Genomic DNA, 24813 nt, shown 5'->3' on the forward strand with positions numbered 1-24813 from the left:
CCTGTTAGCCTGGACATGTGAAGTGCTTTTATTTCTTTATTTTGGTTTGATTTTTGTTGTTGTTCTTCAAACACCGGATGCAATGGCCTGCCATGGAGGGGGGTAGAAGAAAACATCATATCTTTTCAGTTTTTTCCTCCTTTCTCGTGAGGGTTGGCCCTAAGGCGGGGAGGTGTAGGTACCGATGAATTAATGCAGTGAGAGGGGCAGTCATTGCAATGAGTGGTGGACGCAGTGGGGCCTCACCCACATCCCCTTTCCAGGCTGGTGCGGCCCACCGACTGTGAATAGCTCACAGTACCCTCGGCCAGTGGGAGTGGCCTGCCTGGGGGTCTGCAACCCACAATAGCTCCCACCCCGCTGCGGGCGGCCTGCAGCCAGTGACTCACCGAATCAAGGGTGCGGAGGCCTTCTTACTTTAAGGTGAGACCAACTCCGGGTGCTGTCCACACTCCTGAGCTCCCCGTGGGCTCAAGCTGAGCGAGCTGCCTGCTGAGACCACTTTCCAATGCAGGTCCTGCCCTGGCAAGTCCGGCTTCCCTCTCTCTCCCTTCTCCCAAAGGTACTTCCTCAATGCATCTGCTCCCTAACAATCCTCGCCTCAGGCTCTGCGTCTGGAAGCACTCACCTGAATCCTGAGAGGAAGTGATCAGTGTGTTTAAAACTTCCATCCATGTGCAAGTGCTGGGGATTGAATTAAGACTGACCCTCCGCCTAGGGCAGTCTGTCCCCTCCCCCAGCATCGCCGTCTCCCCTCGATCTTCAGGGTGGGCTCTTATTGGCTCAGTCCTCACGAACACAGTCCCCCCCAGGCCGCACCCCGTGCAGTGTCCTGCAGGGCCCAAGAGTTTTGCTTCTTCTGCTGACTTGGTGGGGACCATGGCCAGAGTGGGCTGCAGTCCAAGCATGTGTTTGCAGAGTGCTTTTAAAGGTTGGCCTGGCCCTCCCTCCCCACCCTCTCTGCCAGGAATGCTCCCCCTCTCCAGTGGAGAAGCTCTGGCAAGCCCGGGCCTTGTTTCCCTTTGACCGGCATTTCCTGAGCGTTAGCCTGGCAGGCTTCTGCACCGACCCTGGATGGTGTAATGAGGTTGGGGAGGCTCCGTGCCAGCTTCCCATTAATGTGGGCCTTTGCGAGTGCATCGGGGGCTCCCAAATCTTTTGGCCTGCTCAGGTCAGGAAGTAGAGAGGGTGAGCCAGGCAGGGAGAAAATGATAGATTCAGGGGCGCTAAGGCACGGTGTGACCTTGGACAAGTCACACCCCTCCCCAGGTCTTAGGTCCTCCTGCTGTAAAGAAGGGCACTGGGCTCCCTGCTGTACGCATCCATTGGAAGAACATTTATTGAGTACTGGGTATATGCCAGGCACTCTTATAGGTGCCAGGAACATAGCAGTAAACAAAACAGGCAAAATCCCTCCCTGGTGGGGAGAACATCACCACCAGTGGGGAAAATAGCAAGAATGTGGGATTCAGAATTAGAAGATCTGGAATTTTTGTAATTGACTTCTTTGAACCTCAGTTTCCTCATCTGCAAAATGGGGTTGTTCTGAGGCATTGTTCTTGGTAGTCGCCACATCAGACATTGATTAAGCGCCTGCCATGTGCCGGGCCACGGACAAAGACGATAATACCCTCATAGTCTCCCCGTGAGCCGTGATACTGAAATGGTGGCAAGGGGAGAATCCAGAGCCAGACTGAGTTCATACGCAACTCTGCCATTTCCTCTGCCGTGTGACCTCGACAAGCTGCTGGACCTCTTTGTGCCTCGGGTTCCTTACCTATAAGAGAGGGGTCATACATAACTATATCTAGACCCTAAGGTTGCTGGAAGGATGCACTTGGGTTAGGACTGGTGCATCCCTTAAAACAATGCCTGGCAGGATAGTAAGTGGTCAGTCCGGGGAAGTTATTTATGATGAAGTGGGTGTTAATCATCTCATTTTACAAAGGAGAAAACAGATTTTAAGTGTTTGCCTGAGGTCATCCAGTAAGAAATTGCTGAAGGAGATGTCGGAGGAGATTTCCCAAGGTCTGGACCCAGGGATGGGAGCCCCATTACCTCCCTGAGCCACCAGAAAGCCTGGTGGGGCCAAGCCGAGCTGCAGACTGAAGCCGAGAGATTTACAGCTTGGAAATACTGTGTGCGTGGGTGCGTCCGTGAGTTCCCGGGCACACATGTGCAGGTGTATGTGTCTGTGTGCACTCGCGTGCCCACATTTGAGCACGCGTAATAGTTATCATCAAGAAGAACATACAGTATGATTCCATTTATGTGGACTCCAAGAGTAGGCAAGACTAAGCTATGGTGCGAGAAATCAGACCCGTGGTTGCCTTTGGGGATATTGACTGGAAGGGGGCCCGAGGGAACTTTCTGGGTGGTGGAAATGTTCTACACTTAGTTGGGGTGGTGGTTACACAGGTGTAACCACTTATCAATGGTTAAGCGCTGAACGCTTAAAACTTGGACATTTTATGATGTGTAAATGATACCTTAATAAGAGGGTATTGGGGGAAAAATGATCCATATGAGATCTCATTCGTTGAGAGCTGACTAACCACATGCCAGGCACTGTTTCAGGCAGACGTGGCTCCATCAGGCAAGCACAGTAGGGAGGTGACAGGCCTCCCAAGGATTTGTGAGCTGCTGTTGGCTACAGGTCTTGCCCTGAGAAGAGCCTATATGCTTAGCGAGTTAACAGAGCCTTCCTGCCCACACCCTTCCTGCCTCTGGGGAGGACCCGAAGGCTCAGAGGGGATGAGCAAGTTATCCAGGGTCAAACAGCCAGTAGGCCACTGACCCAGGGACTGAGCGTGGGTTTCCAGCCTTGCAGGCATTGAGTCTCTCCCAACGACAATTCACACCCACGAGCAGCTTTCGTGATTTTTCTGCCATTTCCTTTCACTAAAGGTATACTATTTTGTTAGTATTTTTTCCCTTAGCCAGCTCTGTTTTTAAATTTAAGTAAGTTTATTGTAAAAGGAACCTGCCATTAATGGACACTGAAGTAGAGTGACCACCTGTCCCGGCCCCCACTTGCCTGGAAACTGAGGCGGTTCTCGGGACATGGAACTTTTCCATTTAAAAATCAGGGTTTTAAAATCCTGGCAAGCCAGGTTGAGTAGGTCAACCTAAATGGAAGACGTTTAAAAATAAATACTACGATGGGTGCCTGGGTGGCTCAGTCGGTTAAGTGTCAGATTTCGGCTCAGGTCATGATCTCATAGTTTGTGAGCTTGAGGCCCGAGTAGGGCTCTGTCCTGACAGCTCAGAGCCTGGAGCCTGCTATGGATTCTGTGTCTCCCTTTCTCTCTCTCTCTCTCTGCCCCTCCCTGGCTTGTGCGCGCTCTTTCTCTCTCTCTCTCTCTCTCTCTCTCTCTCAAAAATAAATAAATAAACATTTTTTAAAAATGAATACCGTGAAAATGAACTAGATCGTCAAGCTGTAACTGGCCCCCGTGGCCTGCCACAGGTTCTGAACCTAGAGCCCATTTTCTGTGCTGAGAACAGAGCTTGGTTAGGCTGGCAGGCAGACTCACTCTGATTGGCTTGAGTCAGTGCCCAGACCCAGCCAATTGGCATCACCGGGGGAATGTGCAGTTCTGATTGGCCAGGCCTGGAGCTAGAGCCCGGGGTTAGCCTCAGGAGGGGCATGTCGCTCCAGAGTGGAGGGATGGTTTCCCAAAAGCTTGAGAGGAATTTTTTTACCACAAGGAAGCCCCCCGACAGGCATGACACAGCCGAGGACCCCTCTGCCCTCACAGGCCCTGGCTTCCAGTCTGCCTCCTGCTCCCTGTAACACTTCCCCTCTATGGGCCTCAGTCTCCTCATCTCTGAAATGGGAACGTTGAGGATCTCTAAGCTTCTTCCAGGCTTCAACATTATGGGATTTGTCTTCCTTGGGACACTTATCGCTGAAGTTTGGTAGTGTCTGTTGGTGTGTTTCTCCCTCTCTCTTGCTCAGAGGTAGATGAGAAATGGGAGGTCTTGAAAGGAGCATAAGACATTTCCAGGTTCAAATTTGGGGCAAGTCACTTCACTTCTCCGAGCCTCAGCTTCCTCGTCTCTCAGCTGAGAAGAACAATAACATCTTTTCAGAAGGGTGATGATGAGGGTTAACACTGGGGGGAAAAAAAACTTTGATAAAGGAAATATGTCTGCAAGGGTGAATTTGGATGCAAGAAACAGAAAGTCAAATCAAGCGGACATAAACAATAAAGGGCATTTATTGGATGGAATAACTGAAAAGGCCCGGTGAGGTTTGATCCAGCTGGGGGAGGGATGTCTTCACCATGTCTCCTCTTGTCCTTCACGGTCATTTAGTGCGAGGAGGAAACTGAGGCTCAGAGAGAAGAGGCTGGTTCCAGGTGGAAAACGTAGACGGAGATCTGCCTCGGGCTGAGTTGCCGTAAGACCCCACTGAAATAGTAACAACGCTGTGAGAAGGAGGAGGAAGAAGGAAAGACTAGAATGCATTGCACACCTTACCCCCGTGCTAGGTTTCCCACATCTTCATGTGACTTAAACCTGTAGCCACCCTGGAGAGCAGCTTCTGTCCTTGTTCCGGGTTTACAGACTTGAGACAGGAGACCAAGCAGGCGAAAGTGGCTTACGCAGGGTCACAGACCGGGAGGCAACGCAGCAGGGGCGCGAAGCTGGCTGTGTTCGATTTCTGATCAGGACACTTGCTTTAAGTGTGCATCTACTCTGTGCTCCGTGCTCCCCGCTCCCCGACCCCCGACCATCTTTTTCCTTGAGTAATCAGTGGGTCTGCCCCATTTTGCAGATGCCCCCGTGTTCTCAGGAGATAATCAGAGATCCCTTCTTGGTTCCCAGAAATGGTCTATTTTTCAAGTTGTCTTTGCCCCTCCTGGGGCTTGTGACTCCTTTTCTGCTCTTTCTTTCCGTCTCCAGCTCCCCACCCCTCCAACCTTTTTCAGCCCTGGCAGCTGAGCTCCCCACTGGGAGCTGCTGAGCTTTCCAGGTTCCTGGTATCCAGCCCTGGGGCTGGGTGAGGAAGTTTTTCTGCAGACACCGGGGCCTTTGTCTCCTGGGGCCTGGGGCTGAACCCCTCCCCCTCCTGGACAGCACCCCCTACCCCCCCCACCCCCGCCCGCACTGGTTTTGTGCCAGTGTTTGGGCTGCTATGGCCCTGGCCAGGCTCGAAAAAGGAATTATTTCTGTCTCCTTGCATAGTTCTCAGCCCAATTCCCAAAATGGGAAGAGGCCTGGGAGGGCCTCCCCACCCCCAGCTCCAGTGGAGGAGGGAGGAAGCGAGAACTTGGCAGAGCTGGGAGAAAGGAGGGGGCCCAACAAGACTCTACACACCCCCCAAAGGACACAGACACACAGACACACACACACACACACACACACACACACACACACTCACTGCAGCCCCTTCTCCAGTCCTGTGGCCTGTAAAAATAGTAAGCCTTTGGGGTGTTCCCAGGCCCTGGCAATGTGTTCCTGTGGTTCAGAGGGAGAAGCGGTGGCTGCTGGGGATGGGGGGGGGGGGCATGCTGTGGATAAAGAGGTGGGGGATGTGTGTGGACCCCATCCCCTTGGCTAAAAAAACACTGCGGTTAAGGAAAGGAGGGTACAAACAGGAAAAATGCCTCAAATCCTGGCCAGGGAACAGGCAGCTAGCCTACCCAGAATGCTTTGTTCTTGCCGGCTGACCCTGGTCCTCCTACCTCCTCTTCCAGGAAGCCTTCCTTGACTGCTTCCAGGGCTGTGTCAGAGTCTTGAGAGGCGTGTTCTGACCCCAGTCATTCTGTGAGCTCGGGACCACCTGTCGTATTTCCCAACATCCCTCACAGGGTCCAGCTACAACTCTGCTCAGCCTGAATGTCCTCGTAATAACCAGCTGGGTGACTGGCCAGGGGGCAGGCTGGGTCTGTTTGACAGTGTCTGACATCTGATTTGTCCACCACACCACTGGCTGACAGACAGAGTGTCTGAATGACTGGCTGTCCGCCTGCCTGATGATCTGTCCAACTAACAAGCTGATTATATGCCTAGATCACTGTCAGTCTGTCTGGCCCCCTTCCTGGGTGTTTGGTTGGCCGGATGGTTTACTGGATGGGTGGCTGTCTGACTGTCTTTCTGTCCACATAGGTGTCTGGCTGACTGCCATGTGTCCACCTGAATGGGTGATTGGCTGTTTGTCTCCCTGTCTGACTGTGTTGTCAGAGCTCTGACCGAATGGATGGCTGGTGGACCGTCCGTCTGCCTGTCTGACTGGCTGTTGTATCTAATTAGATGCATAACAAATCTCCTCTCTGCCCATTTCCTCATTTAAATGCCTTTCTTAATGTCTAATTGGCCATGTATCTGCCTCTGAGTGTCTGACCCAGTGACTGAGCGGCTGACAGATGATCTGCCTGTCTCCATGTCTGTCCAACTTGCTGACAGTCTGTTTGGCTGTCTGTACTTAGGTGAATGACCTGAGCCTATCTCTCCATCTCCTGGCCTGCCTGCTGGCTGTCTCCGTGTCTGACTGACAGGATGCCTGCAGACAGCCTGATTGTCTGTCTGTCTGCCTGCTAGGTGTCTGTTGTATCTAACAGATGAGGACAGAAAGTCTGTCCATCTCCTTGTCTGGCTGGCTGACTGACTGACTGACCATTTGTCTGGTCAAATGGATGAGTGATTGACCGTCACCTCTCTCTGTATCTGACTGGCAAGATGGCTGACCGGCTGACCGGCTGTTTTTCCACCTCTCTGTGCACCTGACTGGCTCACTGGCTATGACTCCTGACTCCCCAAGGAGGACACTACCGAGGGGCTGTCCTAGGTAGTGGTAGGGCTTGGATGATGCACATCTGAAACACCCCCACGCTTCTCTCCTTCCTTCCGTGGCTCTCCCCACTCTCGACACAGAGGAGCTAAAGTCTTTTCCCTTCCAGAGACGAGAGGGGAACGGGGCAGAAAGTTGAGCACCTGCTCAGTTTCCTCGATTTCAAATGCCTGCACTCTGTGTGGGTAAGGAAGGCACGATGAATGTGTGTTCCCCACCCCATTCCCCAGCCCCATTTTAAGAACACCCGGGGCCTGGAGGCAACTTCACTCCTCCAGGATGCCACAAGGACATTTTCCCGACGTCATCCTTGGAAGCACAAATCTCGACACACCTGTTCAGACACTGGGGCTGATTCCCAGGACAGGGGTGGGGGGCAGACAGCCATGCCGGGAGGACAGGCTCCCTGGGTCAGCACACCTCCAGCACCAGGAACTCCACAGTCCCTCAGAATGAACCAGGGCAGAGTGAGTAATGCTTTGCTGGGAGGGAGAAGGCACAGTCTCTTCCTGCTGGTGACACTGCCTCCTGATGATAGGATCCTGCCCAGCTGCTGGGCGGGTTGCCGTCTGACCCCCACTTCCTTAAAGACAGAACTCCGCTGATGAATTTTATTTTGGGATAAATACAAGCATGAACGCGGCAGGAGATGGGCAGGGAGAAATTGGAGTGTGAGAGCCTCTGGACAGAAAAAGGGACCTCCCAAAAACTTAGCTCTGTCTAAATCATGCCTTCCTTTAGGGCTGGCTCCCCAGGCCCCCCAGACTGGCCCTTGGAGACAGCAGGCTGGACAGTCCTTGCACAGGTAGAGGGGATGACTGGTCCAAGTTCTGGGGGAGGTGGGAAGGGGGCATTCTGGGAGTTCTCCAGACCCCTGGACAGTGGACAACAGCATTTGGAGACGGCTGTGTATCTGAGGTCAAAGTAAACTCAATATGTGACCAGAGTCAGGTCTCAACCAACGAGAAGGGTCGGGATTAATGTGTGACCTGGGTCATGATTCAGCCTAGGATCAGGTCTGTGACCGAAGTCAGGGCTCTGTTTTGGCCAGGGTCGGGGTTTAGGCTAGGACCAGAGTCATGAAGGAATCTGTGGCTAGAGTCCAGATTCAGTATGACCAGAGTGAAGTCTCCGGTCAGGACTCATTCAGGGGCTGGAGTTACATTCAGTCTGGATCCTTGGCTGTAAGAGTCAACCGAGATACCTTAACCCTAAAGGACAGGTGGGAAGAGGGGCCAATATGCTCCTGTGGTTCCTGTTCATCCTTACTCCCTCCGCCACCTGGGCTCTGACGACACCACTAAGATGCCTCGTGAGCCCCTGGGGCAGGTGAGGGTGTGGACGGTTGTTCTCCAATTCTTGCGTGTTCTGCCGAGGTGAGACCAGAAGGCCAGCCTCATGTCTGGGGGAAGGTGTGGAGGCAGGGGACTGCTCCTGATGAGCAGGGAAGAGAAGGAAAAGTCGAAGAGAGTCAGGAAAGAAGTAGTTACAGTGTGAAGCACACAACCCAGTTTCAGTTCTGGTCTGCCACTTACTAGCTGTGTGACCCTGAGCAAGTTACTCACCCCTCCTGTGCCTTAGCTTTCTTATCTGCAGAATGGGGACAGAAGTAGTGTTTACTTCCTGGGGTTCTAGTAAAGATTAAATAAGCTAATACGTGCAAGGTGCCTACAGAGGGCCTGGTTGGTTGGCATTTGTCCATCAGTTTTAGCTGTTCTCATTAGCTCCACAGACATACGGGCCACACCCTGTGAACAGTGCAGGGTAGAAGTCACATCGGGAGAGAGGGCCCAAGCTCCTCCTCCCCAGATCTGTAGGCCACTCCTCTGTGAGGTTCTGATGCCTCCCTAATCCCCTCCGTTGTGAGAGTACTGGTTCTTGTAAGTTACTTCCCTAATGGCCGTGTTCCCCCACCAACTAGACTGTCCACTCCCTGAGGGCGGTTTGCTTATCTTTCTTGCTTCCTGCCGTGTCCTCAGCACCCAGCACAGTACCTGCACGTGGAAGGTGCTCAAGGAACAGTTACGGAATGTGTGATCGTACTAAAAGCAACCATTTCCAATGGACCAGGGGCTGCACTGGGCCCTCCCTCTAATTATGTTCTGATGCAGTCTTTTAAAAACTGAAAATTACCGTGGGTGCATACAAGTAGTGAAGACTGGCTTAAACAATACCCAGGGGTCTGCCAGGGAGAGAGAGAAATGTCACCCCCGCTTCAACAGGTTCAAAGAGGAGCCTCGCTTGTGCGCCCTTATAACATCTTCATGTGTTGTGTTTTTATAGCCGCAGTCTACCAGCTCCGTGGAAATAGGGATTTGTGTCTATTCTGTGTTCCCACTGCTTAGAACAGTGTGTGGCCAGGAGTACGTTTCCGATCAGGGTATGTTGAAAGTTCAGGGGGTTTTTTCCTAATACCAATGGGATTGTCTCATAGACACTGCTCCGTACCTTGCCTTGTAACTACACATAAGCTAATAAATCTTAGAGATCTTTCCACATCAGCAAAAACACATTAGTCTCATTTGTTTTGATGGCTACACAGTCTTCCGTGTTATAGATGTACCGTAATTTATGTAACTAGACCCTGCATGGAGGCAGTTTCTGGCTTTCGTTTTTCCTCACCCGTAACGATGACACGTTACTTCAGCTTTTCACGTTTCAACTCTGCGAGCAGTTATCTCTGATTTCGGCTGAGAAGACTGTAGCTCAGAGGTTAAGACACTCATGTGGGTCACACAGCTGACCTCCAAAACCCACCCTACCACCTGCACGCCGGTGCCCCTCACTGAGTTTTCCCCTCATTCGTCTCAGAGGAGGCTGCCCTGTGACACTTGCGTGGCCTGGCAGGGCGTGGTCCTCGGGCAAGGTCCTCTCAGCCTTTGGCCGTGCCTCCCAAGAGCCAAAGCTGGGCTCAGGAGGCTGGGAGTCCCCAAAAGGACACAGAATCCATTCCTCCAGAGCTGTGGTTGCGATAGAGGTTCTCTGCCAAGGGCGATTTGGACCCCCCCGGGGGAGACTTCGCAGTGTCGGGGACATTTTTGGTCGTCATGCCAGGAGAATGGGTATTACTGGCATCTAGTGGGTGGAGGCCGGGAGTGCTGCTAGACATCCTGCTCCCCACAACGAAGAAGGACCCAGCCCCAAACGTCACCAGTGCCACGGTGAAGAAATCCTGTGTTAAGGGCACCGGACTTTCTGGGGTCCAAGCCCCGGCCTGCCACTTGCTGACTGAGTGAGCTGAGGCAACTTGTTTAACCTCTCTGTGCCTCTTTGGCCTTATCTGTAAAATGGGGATAAGAACAGTCCCTCTCCTCCAGGTTTGTATAGATTATGTTTGTAAAGAATTTTGGCAAGGGCCTGACCAACGCGAACTCTCGGTATATGAAACCATAATTGGAATCGTTGCCCTGAGAGTCTGGGTGTCAGAGAGCTGGAGGAAGATGTGATCCATGGAGAAAACAGGGCGGCCAGGCTGTTCCCTGCTCCCGCAGCGTGGCCTCCCCCAGGGATTGTGGCCACAGTCCACAGATAGAAATAGAACCCCCTGGATGCGCTTGACCTCTGACCGGTCAGGAATGGAGGAAAAATTGCTCAGAAGACTGTTTCCATTTTCGGGGCTGAAAAGCAGCTCCCGGGAGACCCTCAGACGTGGGGATTTTCCAGAAGCTGAGCACTAAAGGGTCTTAGAGATCAACAGCTCCGAGTGGTCTCCAAGATGGGGAGACTGTGGCCTAGTGAGGAGGCAGGACTTGCTCACATGGCAAGGCAGTGGCACACCTGAGCTGGAAGCCAGCCTAGGACACACGTGGATCTTGCCACGGCTCCACTCTAATGGTCCTTCCCAGGTTAAGACCGGGACCCGGTCATATTCACTCTTCCCGCTTTGCTGAGAAGCCCTGAAATCCACCCTACGTGGAAAGCAATGTCGTGCAAGTGTTTCTAAGCACAAGTTCCACCTGTTACCTGCAATGCCCTTGGGAAGGCCACGGACAATTCCCCAAGCGTTATTCTATTTTGTTGCTGAAGGGGTTAGACACCGTGCGTAGGTAGGCTAACACGTAGCCGGTGGAATGCAAGTCGGCCAAACCTCTTTCATTCAGCAGTTCTACTCCTTTAGATAAACCCTTGCACGTGGGGAATGAAATATGTACCTGGATAATCTTTGCGAATTTGAGAACAATCCAAATGTGACCCAAGAGCGGACTGGTTGAAAGCTCTCTGGGGCATCTGTACAAAGCCTTTGACACATTAATTAAAAAGCTTGGGCAGCTCTGTGCCTACCGATTTGTAACAAACTCTAACAGACGTCGTTAAGTGAGGAAATAAGATCCCGAAGGGTGAGCATAGGGTATGCTACCGTTTTTGTGGGGAAGAAAGAATGTAGATAAATATAAATGGTTATGCATGCACAGCACACGGGGAAGGCATGCACACAGGCAAGCACACGTTAGGAAAGCATGCAGCCACGAGGAACAGAAAATTCCACAAGTGATGGCCTGAACAAACACAAGAAGTCCAGAGCCGGGTGGACCGGTGCTGGCACAGCTGCTCAAGGACTGGGGCGTCCTCCTCTTTCCCACTCCACCATTCTGAGCATGAGACTTTGGTCTTCATGTCCTCCAAGTGGCTGCTCTGGCTCCAGGCATCATGTCCACATTCCAGGCAGGAAGAAAAAGGAAGGGCAAAAGGAAAAAGAAAAAGACAAAAGTCTTCTCTTTCAGTTGCCTTGTCTTATGGGGAGGGGAGAGGGGGGTAGAAAGGAATGCCCTGCCTAGGGACTGTCACCTACATTTTATGGCACAGAGCTGGGTCACATGGCTGCTCCTAGTGGCAAGGGAGTCTAGGAACCTGAGTATTTTTAATTTGGACACATTGTCGCCTGAACAAAATCGGGGTCCTCTTGGGCGGAGGATGGATATCGGGTAGGACATCGGGTAGTCCATCACTGGGAGGATCCATAAGAAAATGGGAAGAGTCGTTGCCTGCGGTGGGGGGGAGGGAAGCTGAATGGCAAAGGTTGGGGACAGAAGAGACACACCCTTTTAACTGTATATTCCTTTCTACCTTTTTGATTTTTCCAACTGTATGCACCTTTTCAAAAAAAAAAAAAAACTTGTGTAAAATTACAGTCTTTAAAGAGGCAGCTGGAACATAATAAGCTTTCAACAAAAGCAGCTTTCCGTCTTTGGTCACTTAGCATCAGCTGCGGATTACATTCCCAGCGCCGTCCAATCTAAGTTTGGTGACTTTGGGCCCGTTCCCCCCTCTTTCTGTGCTTCCGTCTCCGTGAACAAGATACAGATAGATCTATCCTTTTCGCGGCTGGCAGGAGAATTCCTCCCAGGGGCCCAGTGCTGCTCTGGATGGCATCTCAAGACCTCCTGAAATGAGTGAGCCCCTCTGGGGTGTGGATGGGTGGGGCCAGTGCTGCCCGGAAAGGGGGTGAGATCGTGCCACAGGTGACAAAGAGAGGAATCTGTTGGTGGAACTAGGGTAATTTGCTCCGGGGGGGGCGTCCTTGACAACATGACCCCCCTCGCCTGGCCACCTTCCAAATACCCCTCGCCACTGATGGGAATACAGCCACACAATAATAATAACAGCCAACGTTTATTGAGGGCCAGGCACTGTTGTAAGTGCTTTGATGTACATTCATTCACTTAACCCTGGCAAGTCACCGGAGGCATCTACTATTATTCTCCCCATTTTATAGATCTAGAAGCTGAGTCTTTCGTTGCCAGAATGATCAAGAGTCGGGTGGGGTTAAGTGTCTCATGGAAATCGATAGTGGGGGGCTGAACCAGGGCCCGGATGGGGTCAGGACACTTGGATGCAGGGGCTGAAGCAGCAAGGACCTGGAGTCTACGGATCTGTGGGATTTTTCAGAGTTCTGAGCAGGGGCTGTGGATGTGGGATGGACCTTGGAGAGTGGGAGGAGTTCGGACTGTTAAAGGAAGCCCTGCTCCCAGCTGACCGCTGGTCTCATCTTAAATGGCAACCAGTGTCGCCTGCAGACATCGGGGCTGTGGGGCGGTTGGGCGAGGCCACAGACGGGCTTGTCTGCCGACCACTTCTCCACGCTTTCCTCTCTGCCTCCACCCCCCGGGCCGAGCCCCCATCGTCTCTCACCTGGTCTGTTGTGGCCTCCTCGCTGGTCTCCCGCCTTCCATCCTGCCCACCTCCTCCCCCCTGTCCATTCTCCATTTGCAGCCAGAGGGATTCCGTGAACACTTCAGTGAGAACACATCCCTCTTCTGCTTGAAACCTCCTGTGGCTCCTACAGAATAAAATAAGGGTTCCTATGAGACCTTCCATGATCCAGCCCCTGACAATTGTCTGATCTCATCTCCTACCACCTTCCCACTGGCCTATTGCTCCCACCTCAGGGCCTTTGCACTTGCTGCATCTACTGGTGCTCTTTCACTAGGTATCTCTTTACTCAGATCTCTGTTCACGTGTCCCCTCCACAGGGTGGCCTTCCTAGACCTTGATTCCTCTCCTCCACCATCTAAAGTCGCTCCAGCCCCATTCATTACACGATTCCCTTCCTGCTTCATTCTTATCATGAGTCAAATTACACTTTTAAATGTACTCTTGTCTCCTCCTTGTTAACTTCCTGACAAGGCAGGGATTTTCTTCTGTTTGGCTCACTTGACTCAGTAGACACTTCATAAACATATTATCTCTCTACATATATACAACAGCTTTGTTGAGATATTACTGGGCGGGGGCATATAATTCAACCATCTGAAGTATACAATTCAATGCTTTTTAGTATATAGAGACTTGTGTGCCCATCACCATAATCGACTTTAGATTTTGACCACCCCCAAAAGGAACCCCATGCCTACTAGTAATTACTCCCCATTTCCCCACCACCATCCCAGGACTAGGCAACCACTAATCTGTTGTCTGTCTCTTCGATTTGCCTCTTCTGGACATTTCATATAAATGGGTCATGTAATATGCAGCCTTTGATGTCTGGCTTCTTTCACTTTGCATGATGTTTGCAAGGTTCATCCATGTAGCATAGATCGGTACTTTGCTATTTTTTATAGCTGAATAATAGTCCATTGTATGCATATCACACTTTTGGATTATCCTTCATCATTGACAGATATTTGGATTGTTTCCACTTTTGGTTATTATAAATAATGTTTCTGCAAACATTTGTATATAAGTTTTTGTGTAGACATAGCCTTTTTTCAAAAATTTTTTAATATTTATTTTTGAGAGAGAGAGAGAGCGAGCACGAGTGGGGGAGGGGCAGAGAGAGAGAGAGAGAGAGCGCGAGAGAGAGCGGGGGGAGACACACACACACAGAATCCGAAGCAGGCTCCAGGCTCTGAGCTGTCAGCACAGAGCCCGATTCGGGGCTCAAACTTACAAACTGTGAGATCATGGCCTGAGCCAAAGTTGGACACTTAACTGACTGAGCCACCCAGGTGCCCCTGTTCCTAGTGTTTTTGACTTGCGTTTCCCTGTGCGTCAAATGACGTGCTGTGAGGTGAGGGTCCATACCGGGGTCTGCGTGGCCCAGCCCCCTCAGCTGCCCTCTGGGCCACGGCAGGGCTGAAGCCTGGAGCCCGGGTGACCCCCAGGATGTTGTTTGAGGCTGGACAGCCTGCCGGGTCAGGCCAGGCCGGCCCTCCGTGCTGACTCAGGCAGCCGATGGCCAGCTGGGTGGGAAGAGGCCTGGTGGGCAGCAAGTCCTGACATCCTGGGCGAGTCTGGGCCACTGACCGGCACTTATGGCCAGCTTTTCAGAGCTAAGCTCTAGGAACTGGGACATCGCTGTGGCTCCCTCACCGGCATCACAGGACCCTGCCAGGGCCTTCCCCCCTTCCTTCTGCTCCTCAGCTTTTGTGGGGACTGCCGTACCTCCTTTGTACAGGTGAAGAGAGCAAGGCTCAGGGAGCTGATTTCCTGGCCCCAGCACACCAGAGCCCTGTGCTGACTCTGGGGGTCCAAAGTGACTGCGACAAAGTGCCAGCCCGATGGAGCCCACCCTCTAGTGGGAGAGACAGGTGGCACAAAGTAGACAAGCATGTAAGATAATTTCAGGAAGGGGTGAGTGCAATGAAGAGAAACAGAGAAGGAAAGGGGAACTGAGTGACAGGTGGAGGGGCTGCAAATTTAGATGATCGAAACAGTTCTGGTCACTTCTGTGGTGTTTACTGAGTGTTCGTTGCTGTGGAAGCACTTTACATATATTACCAGGTGAGGCAGTCAGAGAAGACCTATCATGCTCCCCCAACACACACATGCTTTGTGGCCCTTGAATTTAAACCAGAAAAACAAGTAGCCTTGCAAATAGGTGCATGACGGCGCTCTGGAAGTGGAAGCAGCAAGTGCAAAGGTCCTGAGGTGGGAATGCCTTTGGTAGATTCTGGGAACACTAGGGAGGCCAGTGTGTTGGCATGGAGTGAGGGAAGGGAGGGTGCAGGAGGTGAAGTCAGCAAAGTCGGGAGGAGGCACAGATCAGGGTGCATGACCTTCCAGGTCGATGTACTGGTAGAACCCGGGTTTTAACATAGGGCTTACAATAGGCCTCAGGACTCAGCCTTAGCACTCAATCAGGGGCCGTACACTTCACTTCTGTCACCCACGCTCTCTAGTCCATTCCCAGGACGTAGCATCCCCTACGGGTCTGTGGGTCCCTGCCTCAAAGGAAGAAACAGGACCCCCCTTTCCCTTCCCTGCTCTGGTCCAACATCAGCCTTCATTAAAGCCCCGCTCTGCGGCCTCCTGACTGTGTGGCCTTAAGCAGGTGACTTTACCTCTCTAGGCCTCAGTCTCTTCCTCTGTCCAAAGGAGATAATCCTGGGACCCACCTCAGAAGGTTGGTGTAAGCATTCAAATAGGCCAGGATATATCGAGTGCTTGAGAAATTTGGGGTTCTATTATTTTGACTGTTATGCTTCCATTTTATTTTTGCTCCGGGTCTGTGATGTTTGCGATCGGCAGTGGTTCCTTTTGTATGGGGTGCTGCCAATTGTGTATCCACAATACAGTCCTGGCTGACAGAAGCTGGGCAGCCCCCCTCCCCTGCCTGAGCCGGCCAGAATGGGTGCTCTCTTTCTGATGGAATTTAGGGGCATTATTTGATGTATCTAGCCTAATCAAGTGCCTTGTGAGTTTTCTCAGAAGGTCAAGGAAAGCATTTACCCTTTAGAGGAAAGGAGGGTAGGGAGAGAGAGGGGAGAGGCCCTGATGGCACACTTAGCAGGGGGAGGTGAGGGACCACGTTACTGGAGACTCTGTCTCCCTGAGATTTTCAAATAAATCATGCTTCTGACTCCCAGGATCCCAGAACCTTCTGGAAAGGAAGGGAAGTAACTCCTCTGAATACCACTTTGTGTCAGAAGCTTCCACTGATGTTATTTCACTCAATCGTCACTGTTATTAATTATTATTATTAGCCTGTTTTGCACAGGATGAAACGGAGACTCCATAAAGCAAGGCTGATTGCCTAAGATCCCATGGTTAGGGGAGGAGGGGGAGGAGATAGAGAAGAAGAGAAGGAATGGAGGCATGGGAGAGGAGGGGACAGCAGAAAGCAGGACCATGTGATGAGTTTCCCGGGCCCTGGGGCCCTTGTGCCTTTTCTCCATAAAAGCTTATATTTTATAGCTGCATTGGTATAAAGGTAAATGTATTAATACTACAAATCAAAATATTTTCTGCAGTCTAAAAGTTCATTTTCCCCCTTCTAATTATAAAAGAAATGAAAACATTGGGGAGGGGCCTCGGGTGTCTGTGAGTTCTAGGCTCTGTATCTCCTGTGCCTAATGGAGACTTGGGCCCTGGCAGGGGAGAGGCGGGGAGGGACAATGAGGAGGAGGGAAGAAGGGAGAGGAGCAAGGAGCTGCAAAATGAAAAATGACGGGCAGCAACTTGAACTCCCTCCCTCTGTCCTTAGCCCAAGCCTTTGCTTCCTTGGGGCTGGCTCCCTTGAGAACCCCTCTCGCTGCCCACCAGGCCTCACCCCTCCCTGGAAGCTCCTCCTCTCGAATCTCCAGACATCATTCGCCTGAAGCTTCAGCCTCGCAGATCAGATCTGCCCCAGGGCCCCGCTTGGAGGCAGCAGACACAGAGAGGGTCCACCACGCCTCCTGCCCCCTCACCCCGCCTGCCCTAGATGCCGTTGTCCCACTTCTGATTTATGCCATTGCCTCGGAGGGCCACACCTGGCTGGCGGCCAGCGGCACCGTTCCCTTGTGCTGCCATGAATGCGGCTATTTACCCCCAGTAAAATGACCTTAATTTACACGGCATTATGACTAATACCAGATGATTATGGCCATTAATATTTATGGTTGACACTCTCAGAAGGGGACCTGGGTGCTAATTGGCACTCCTCTCTGTGCGCCTTTTCTCAATGAGGCTTCCAGTTTCTGCGGCTGTGCTGGGTCTCAGCCTCTCCGTTTCACGGGGCATTTCCTTATTTCGGACGGATTCTCATGTCATTCCCTTATTTCCTCCTGATTGTGTCAGCAGCCTAGAAACATCCCGATGCGCTGGGGACTCCAGGATGCCACAAAGGGCTGGGTCACGGCTAAGGGGAAGCTGGCTGCCGTGAGCTGCAAGGAGAGTCTGCTTTTGCCCAGAGGAAGTGAAGGGGAGGGCGTCGACGGGGAATGTGTACGTTTGCCCAGAATCAGAGCCCCGGCTCAGACACCCACGCCTTCCTCTGTCTCTAATCAAACATTTTCTGGTTGTTTTACATAAGATGGAATCTCAAACAACCCCCTTCCCCCAACGCCCCGTCTCTCGTTTGGTTGAACACGTGGGGGTGTTTGGGGCATCTGCATTTGGGGGCCAGATTGGAGAAGGCAGATCACACTCCTCCCCCTTCTTGCCTTAGATTTTTGGGGTGCCAGGAGCTGAGAAGGGAGATGTACTCGTCATCTGTGCATTCAGGTGGAAGGTGTGTTTACCAATGGCAATGTGTTGCCATGGCCACCGAGGGCTTCCTTCTGAGAGGGGGGGAGAGTGTCCTGCCTGGGGTCCCTTCGTGGCCTTGGCCCCTCATGTTGGACCCATCAGCTGAGGCTGGGTTGCCATCTCAGGATACCCCTGGGACTAGGCAGGCCTGTACATGGGTGAGGGCTAGGGGGGCCCTGGGGTAGAACGGAGCGTTGGTATCCCTACTGAAGGGGCGCCCACCATCCACCTCCAAGAAATGGCTGCCATGCAGAAAAATGGGTACAGTGTTGCCAAACCTTCTGATTGTCGGAGAGAAGTGGGAAATTTGGATTATAGGCACACCATCCCAGTTATTTATGTTGTTGGCAAAGAAGGCAAACAATACAATTTTTTGAACTGAGTGGGTTCATGGGCCAGCCATTTTCGCTGCCATTTTGCAACTGAGCAGAGCATCTCACTGACAAAATCGCCATCCACTCAGCGTGCTTTTGGGGTCGTGAGGGAAGGGAATCTAGAAAGACAGCCTTGTAAGGAGATGGGACCCCAAAGAGACTTAGATTTATCAACCAGAAACTGATCGGCCAGATCATGTGTCTCTGAGCAGTCATTCCGGATCTACCAATTGGTGTCGATCCAGGTTTAGGAAAGGGCACATAGATCCTGGCCTGCCTCTGTCCGCAGCTTGCTGAGTAATCTCAGACTACGGTCTCCTCTCCTCCGGCTTGTCGCCCCATCTGTACAATGATGGAGTCTTGCTGGTGCCGACGGACCGCCCCTCCTCTGCTTGTTCCGGAATGTGTCCACAGCATCCACTCTGGGTGACTCCCAGGAGCCTCCTGAGCTGAGGTTTCTCGGTCAAGAGCGGGTCTCCTCCATCTGATTTGCTTATTCTTTAACAACAGTATGTTGAACAACTACTGTGGCGGGTCCTGAACTGGGAATGGGGATAAACAAGCGGGCGGGACAGGAGACTCCCTGCCCATGTGGACTCACATCCCACTGGAAGAGGCAGCAAAGACGGAGGAGGTCATCTGCGTTTCTGCTCATCCACGTGGCCAGGTGGGAGGCTTGACTCGTTACCTGGATCGCTTTAGCCAAAGTCCATCTTTCTAGACTCTGCTGAGCTATTATACCCTCTAGGAAACCTTTCCCAACCAATTCTCCCACCTGCTTCCACTTGGTGCCCCCGTGACTCAGGATTTGATTCTGATTGGCCCAAGGCAGGGTTTCTCAACCTTGGCACCATTAACATCTGGAACATTCGGTGTTGTGGGAGCTGTCTTGGGTACTGTAAGATATTTAGCAGCATCCCTGGCCTCTACCTATTAGATATCAATAGCAACCACCCCACACACATACCCACATGCATGATAACTATTACAACCCAAAATGTCTCCTAATGTTCCCTGGAGGGAAAAATTACCACTGGATAAGAACTGCTTGTTTGAGACAATCATGGTGACCCCATTCCTTTTACCAGTGATGGTTTACAGACGGATATGTGATGGGTGGCCACCCACCAAGTCTGCCGGGAAGTTTCTGAGAAGGTTTTCCTCTATCTCGGGAAATAATAGGAGAATGAGAGGATCTTTTTTCCCCGCTCTTGGGTGTGGTCATGTCTTCATGTGATGGTTAGAGCAATGGCAGCCACATTGGGTCCACGAGGTGAGCCAGCCTGGGAATGGAACCAGTCCTTAGAGGACAGGAGAGCAGGTGGTAGAGAACTTGGATCCTTGTTTCAGGACTTTTTGAATATGTGGGATGATAAATCTCCTGGTTCCTTCAACCCCTGTTGGCCAACATTTTCTACTTCTTTAAAGCAAGCACACTGCTCACTGATAAGTCATAAATCCTACTTATCCCACATTATCAACTTCCTCAGAGAGTCCTCTCCTATTCCACAAATGAAATTAGGTCCCCCTTATTATTCTGAACTTTTCTTCAGTGACATTCATCCCAATGTATGTTAACATTTTGTGTGTCTACTGAGGCTTGTTTTCCTCCACTAGACTGTGAGCTCCATGAGGACAAAGCTTGTATTATCTTTCCTTTTACTGTACCCAGCGACTAACCCAGTGCCGGGCACATAGTAGGCCCTCAATAAATGTTGAATTAATGAAGGAATGAAGTAAATGGGGAAATGGATGGGTGGATGGACAGACGGATGGACAGACAGATGGACGGACGGATGGATGGATGGATGGAGACGTGAAAGGGTATGTGTTTCCAGCTCTGTGTGTGCACTTTGGTGGCCAGCTCTCAGACCTCTAAACTCCAGAGCTGCACCTAAAGCATCAGAAGAAGGGAGAGCCCTTCATTTCATTTAGTGCTGAGAGGAGAGAACACATAAAAATTGCATCATGCAAATGCTTCGCAAGGCAGCAACTCTGTCTCCTTCCTTGAACCCCACATCAGGGTTATTTGAGACGTGGTGACAGAGTCCACGGCCCACAGCAGCGTGCCAGACATTAGCAGGATAGAGTCGAGAAAAACAGCACAATCAAGCCTAGAATCTGTGGCAGGTGGGGCCCTGGGAAAGATGTCTGGCTTTGTTTAAATGGAATCTGATGAAATGTGGAGCACCATTATATCAGTGGCAGATGGGGATGCTCTGACCGAATGAAGCCTCTACCCGGACGGTGAAGGTCACAGCACATGTGACCTTGGGCAAGTCATTTCCTCTTTCTGAGCCTCTGTTTCTTTGCCTGGATAATGGGGTGATGATGCTGCCTTGCACACAGCAGGGCTGTCTGTCGCATGGCTCCCGTGACATATCACCAACAGAGCCCCTGGACCCCGAGCAATGCCCAGTCATCATACTGGGTTCCTTTTCTTGACCCTGAGTGGGATATCTGGGAGGGCTGCCTGGAAGACGTGCACTGCACATGCTCAATTCTCTAGGAACAAGCCCTCAGGCGAGTCCTCGGGGCCTGGGGTCGAAATCCTTCCTGAGACACCCAGGAAGACAGGACGGGACTGCCCATGCCGGGAACATTGTCTCATTTGTGTGTTCCCCCTTCTAAAACTCCCTTGTCATGGAAATGCGTCTCTGGGTCTCCTTAAAAAATGGTTTGGTCGGGACATAATTCACATGGCAATTTAAATGTATAATTCAGTAGTTTTTAGTGCAGTCACAGGGTTGTGCAGCCGTCACCACAACCTAATTTGAGGACATTTTGACCACCCCAAAAAGAAGCCCTGTGCCCGTTAACAGTCGCTCCCCGATCCCACGTTCCCTCCGCCCCTGGCAACCACCAGCCCACTTCCCGTCTCCGGAGATTTGCCTTTTCTGGACATTTCATATCAATGGAATCATACGCTCTGTGGCCTTTTGTGTCTGGCTTGTCTGACTCAGCTTCGTGTTTTCACATCTCGTCCGTGTTGTAGCAGGTGTCAGTACTCCCTCCCTCTTCGTGGCGCAATCCTGTCCCATCGTACGGATAGACCACATTGTGTTCGCTCTTCGTCGGCTGACGGACATTTGGATGGTTTCCACTTTCCAGCTATTATGAGCGATGCTGTCGTGAACGTTCATGTACAAGGTTTTGTGTGGGTAGACAATTTTGTGTGGCTATCTTGGGTCGCTACCCAGGAGTGGGTCAGAGGGCGACTCTGTTTAGCATTTTGGGAAACCGCTCTCTCAGTCTCCCTCTTCCCCCCGGAGATTGTCTGGTGGAATTCAGACCAGAGCTGTCCTCAGGGATCAGGCTGTTTACCTCACAGCTGGGGGCTCCAGGGTCTCTTCCTCTACTTGGAGATTCAAGGGATGACCAGCCTTACGGGAAGATGCTGTGGGTGCAGATCCTGCCCCTGCCACTTCCAGGCTGTGTGATCTCAGGTAGGCAGCCAAACCTCTCTGAACCTGCAAAATGAGGAGAAATGTCATTCCTGGCTGGAAAGATAATCATGGGAATGTGGGAGAGACTTATTCGTAAAGGCTGAGAGCAGCTGCAGAGATGTGATGTATTCTTCCAACACGTGTTTATCGAGCACCTGCCATTTGCCAGGTGTTACGGGGATGGAGTTGTGACCAAGGCAGACAAGGTACAGGCCCTGTGAGACTGCATAGTCTGAGCTCTTCAGTCGCAAGTTGCGGCCAACTGCTCTACAGTCTTGAGCAGCCCGTGCTTCTCTCTCAGGCCTCAGTTTACCATCTGTAAAATGAGTCAGCAGGATCCATCCAGGTACAGGTGGATCTCTGCTTCTCCTCTCAGTAAGACGGGCAGGAGTGTACGACACGATACGGACTTTCCGAGCTCCAGGCAGCATCTTCGGGGGACGAGGAGAGTGGACTCGTCCAGTCAAAGGGCGTCTGTCTAGGAGGGGCACGTGCACCGGAACGAGCTGCCTTCCCCTCACCTCCACGTCTCGGGGACTTCGTGACTACCATCGTCCCCGTGCCGCTCCCGGCCTAATTGGCATGATTCCATTACATCTGCTGGTTCTTGCCCATAACGGAACCCAGCCTGGTGGTCCAGACCTGGCTGCCGGGCCACAGCTGAGAACGGGGCCCCCCAGGAGTGCGTGTTCCTCACGAAGAACAAAGATGTAGGCAGCAGCCTAAAATAGACACGGAAAAACAGTGTTTTTTGTTTTCTCTCTAGAAGGATGTCTGAGAGATCCGCCGCAGGGGACCCAGAATGTCCAGATTGAAAACACTGTTATTATAAGACAGCCAGGAGGGAGCCGGGGGGCCACGCGTGGAGGTGGGAGACACAGCCCTCTCACCCCTGTATACGCTCCACACTGGGGTTTGGCCCCAAGAGAACCCTGAGCCAGACTTGATATCAAGGGTGATTCTCATTCCCCCTCCCCATCTTACTGCTAACTCTGATCGTGTCTCTCTTCGTGCTCCAGAATCTTCAGTGGCTCCCCATTATCCTCAGAAATTGAAGTGATTTATCAAGATACTCAAGGCCCTTCAAGGTTCTGGTCCCAAATGACTTTGCTGGCTTCTTCCCACACCAGACTACTTATTGGCCGTCCTTCTGGTTGCCCTACATTCTCACACCTCTGAGCTTTGGTTTACCCAGTGCCTTCACCTGGGATGCCTGGATGAGTCCAGAACCTCAGTTCTTCTGATGGAAGCAAAACGATTGCCATGCTGTCTACTCCTTCCATCCCAAACCAAAGACCCTTAGAGAGCTCCGACTGGAGGCCCAGGTTGTGAGCACAGAGTGACAGAGGTGTCTGCGGCCACATAAATGAATGATGAGGGCCAAGTGGGGCCCCTGGCAGACCAGAGTGCTCACGCCTTGTCCAAAGGGGTGACCTCCACTCAGCCCCAGCCAGTTGCCGTTACAAACGCACGAATGTGCACCTTGATCCTCCGGTTTTTCAAGAGAAGTTGAAAAGTGGGATTTAAAAACGAAATCTCCCACATTCTATAAATGTCAGCGACTAATTCAACTTTTTTAAAACACCATTCAGACAAAATGAAACCTATCTGTGGACCATATTCAATCCGTAAGTCACTAACTTTCCACTTCCCTCTCCTTACCATAAACAGAGGAAACCAAGTCATAATTTGTGTTCTATTGTGTGTATATTTGGCCTTCTCCCTGGGGCCAGATTGGGTGCTTTCTCCTAGGGTGGACTTAATGGTATCTCTCTGAGATTTGTGCAGAGACTTAAAGGGGGTAAGGCAGTCAGGCTGTGGCTATCTGAGGGCAGAATGGTTCAGGCAGGTAGGACAAGGGCAAAAGCCCTGAGGCAGGAAGTGCCTGGTGTGTTCAAGGAACAGCAGCAAAGGTAGTGAGCTAGAGAGGAGTAAGGGGGGGGGAGAGTGGAAGGAGATAGAGAGAGAGAGATAACCAAACCCAGCTCTATGTAGGGCCCTTAGGACCCTGAATATAATTCAGAAGGAACAATTAAGAGGATGGATGGATGGATGGATGGATGGATGGATTCCAAACTGCTTTCACTGGAATATTCATACCAGTGTGGGGGTGGCCGATGGGTCATACGTTCTCAAGTCTTCAGAAGGACCCTGGAAGATGGATCTGTGGTCAACACTCCAAGCTGCCATCAGTCTTTAGCTGTTGTAATTGTGCTTGGTTAGAAGGCTCAGATGGAGAGGGGTCTTTGTCAGGGTGGGTGTGTATGAGAGAGAGAAACCAAGAGAAACCGAGGCAAAAAGAGGTGGCACTCAGCAAAATAACCCTCGGTCAAGTATCCTCATCCCAGCCAGCCAGGGACGCTGGGCCTCCATGGGCTGGCTCTGAGCTCACACGCATGCCTACAAGACCTCCTTCGCACCAGTCCCCACGACCCCCACAGCGACCCCTGGTGACCCCACTGCTGATGGCGTGTGGCGGGCCTGCTACTGTCCTTGGCCACACTCGGCCGTGAGACTGTTTTCTGCTTCGATTCAGGCGCTGGCATCCCAGCTGCTGGCAAGCGGGTCGGGTGGGTTGCCATGGCAACCCTCAAGCATGGATTCCCAGAGATGCTCCCTGCATCCTCCCAAGCCTGCCACTGCTGACTGCTGGGGGAGAGCGTGACTCACCGTTAAATATATCGCGGCCGTCCCGAATTGGCTGCTCAGCCCCAGCAGCCGGATGTGGGGACAGGCAGCATCTGGGGGTGTGCGGGGTGAGGAGGCTGAGAGGTACGACCTTCTGTGTATCTTTGGAGCTTTCAGCTCTCATCAGTATCAGCTGGTGCCTTCACCAAACCCCCTCCTCAGGTCTCCTGCCTTTCCCAGTCTGTCTGGGTTTCAGTCCCAGCTCTGTCACTTGCTAACTGTGTGACCTTGAGCAAGAGCATTCAGTTCTCTGGGCCTCAGAGTCCTCATCTGTAGAATGGGGGTGATGTGAGTGCTGACTGTCAACAAACGCAGAGGGTCTCAGGGGCATCTGGGTAGCTCAGTCGGTTAAGCATCCGACTCTGGATCTCGGTTCAGGGTTTGAGCTCAGAGTCGTGAGTTCCAGCCCTGCGTTGGGCTCTGCACTGGATGTGAAGCCTACTTTAAAAAAAGAAAGAAAAAGAAATGCAGAGGGTCTGAGATTTTACTTTGTTTGTAAGCTAGCAGGTGAGCCTGCCGGTTTCCTAAGTGCTGGCAGAAAACACGAGACTCTTGGGTC

The 24813-nt window shown here is 51.8% G+C and overlaps 1 protein-coding gene and 1 long non-coding RNA gene across 2 annotated transcripts in view; one reads left to right on the plus strand and one right to left on the minus strand.

Annotated features, from left to right (window-relative positions):
• The window catches only part of KCNB1 (potassium voltage-gated channel subfamily B member 1), a 90921-nt gene that overhangs the window by 23847 nt on the left and 42261 nt on the right, over positions 1-24813 (plus strand). The gene's annotated exons all lie outside the window — the stretch shown is intronic.
• On the minus strand, positions 11138-13072 carry LOC122237166. The gene is made up of 2 exons (XR_006215384.1): positions 12929-13072; positions 11138-11435 (listed from the first exon to the last, which is right to left on the minus strand). It is a non-coding gene; the product is annotated as an uncharacterized LOC122237166 (long non-coding RNA).

This window comes from Panthera tigris, chromosome A3 (assembly GCF_018350195.1).
Source record: "Panthera tigris isolate Pti1 chromosome A3, P.tigris_Pti1_mat1.1, whole genome shotgun sequence".
In the NCBI taxonomy this organism is placed as follows: Eukaryota; Metazoa; Chordata; class Mammalia; order Carnivora; family Felidae; genus Panthera; species Panthera tigris.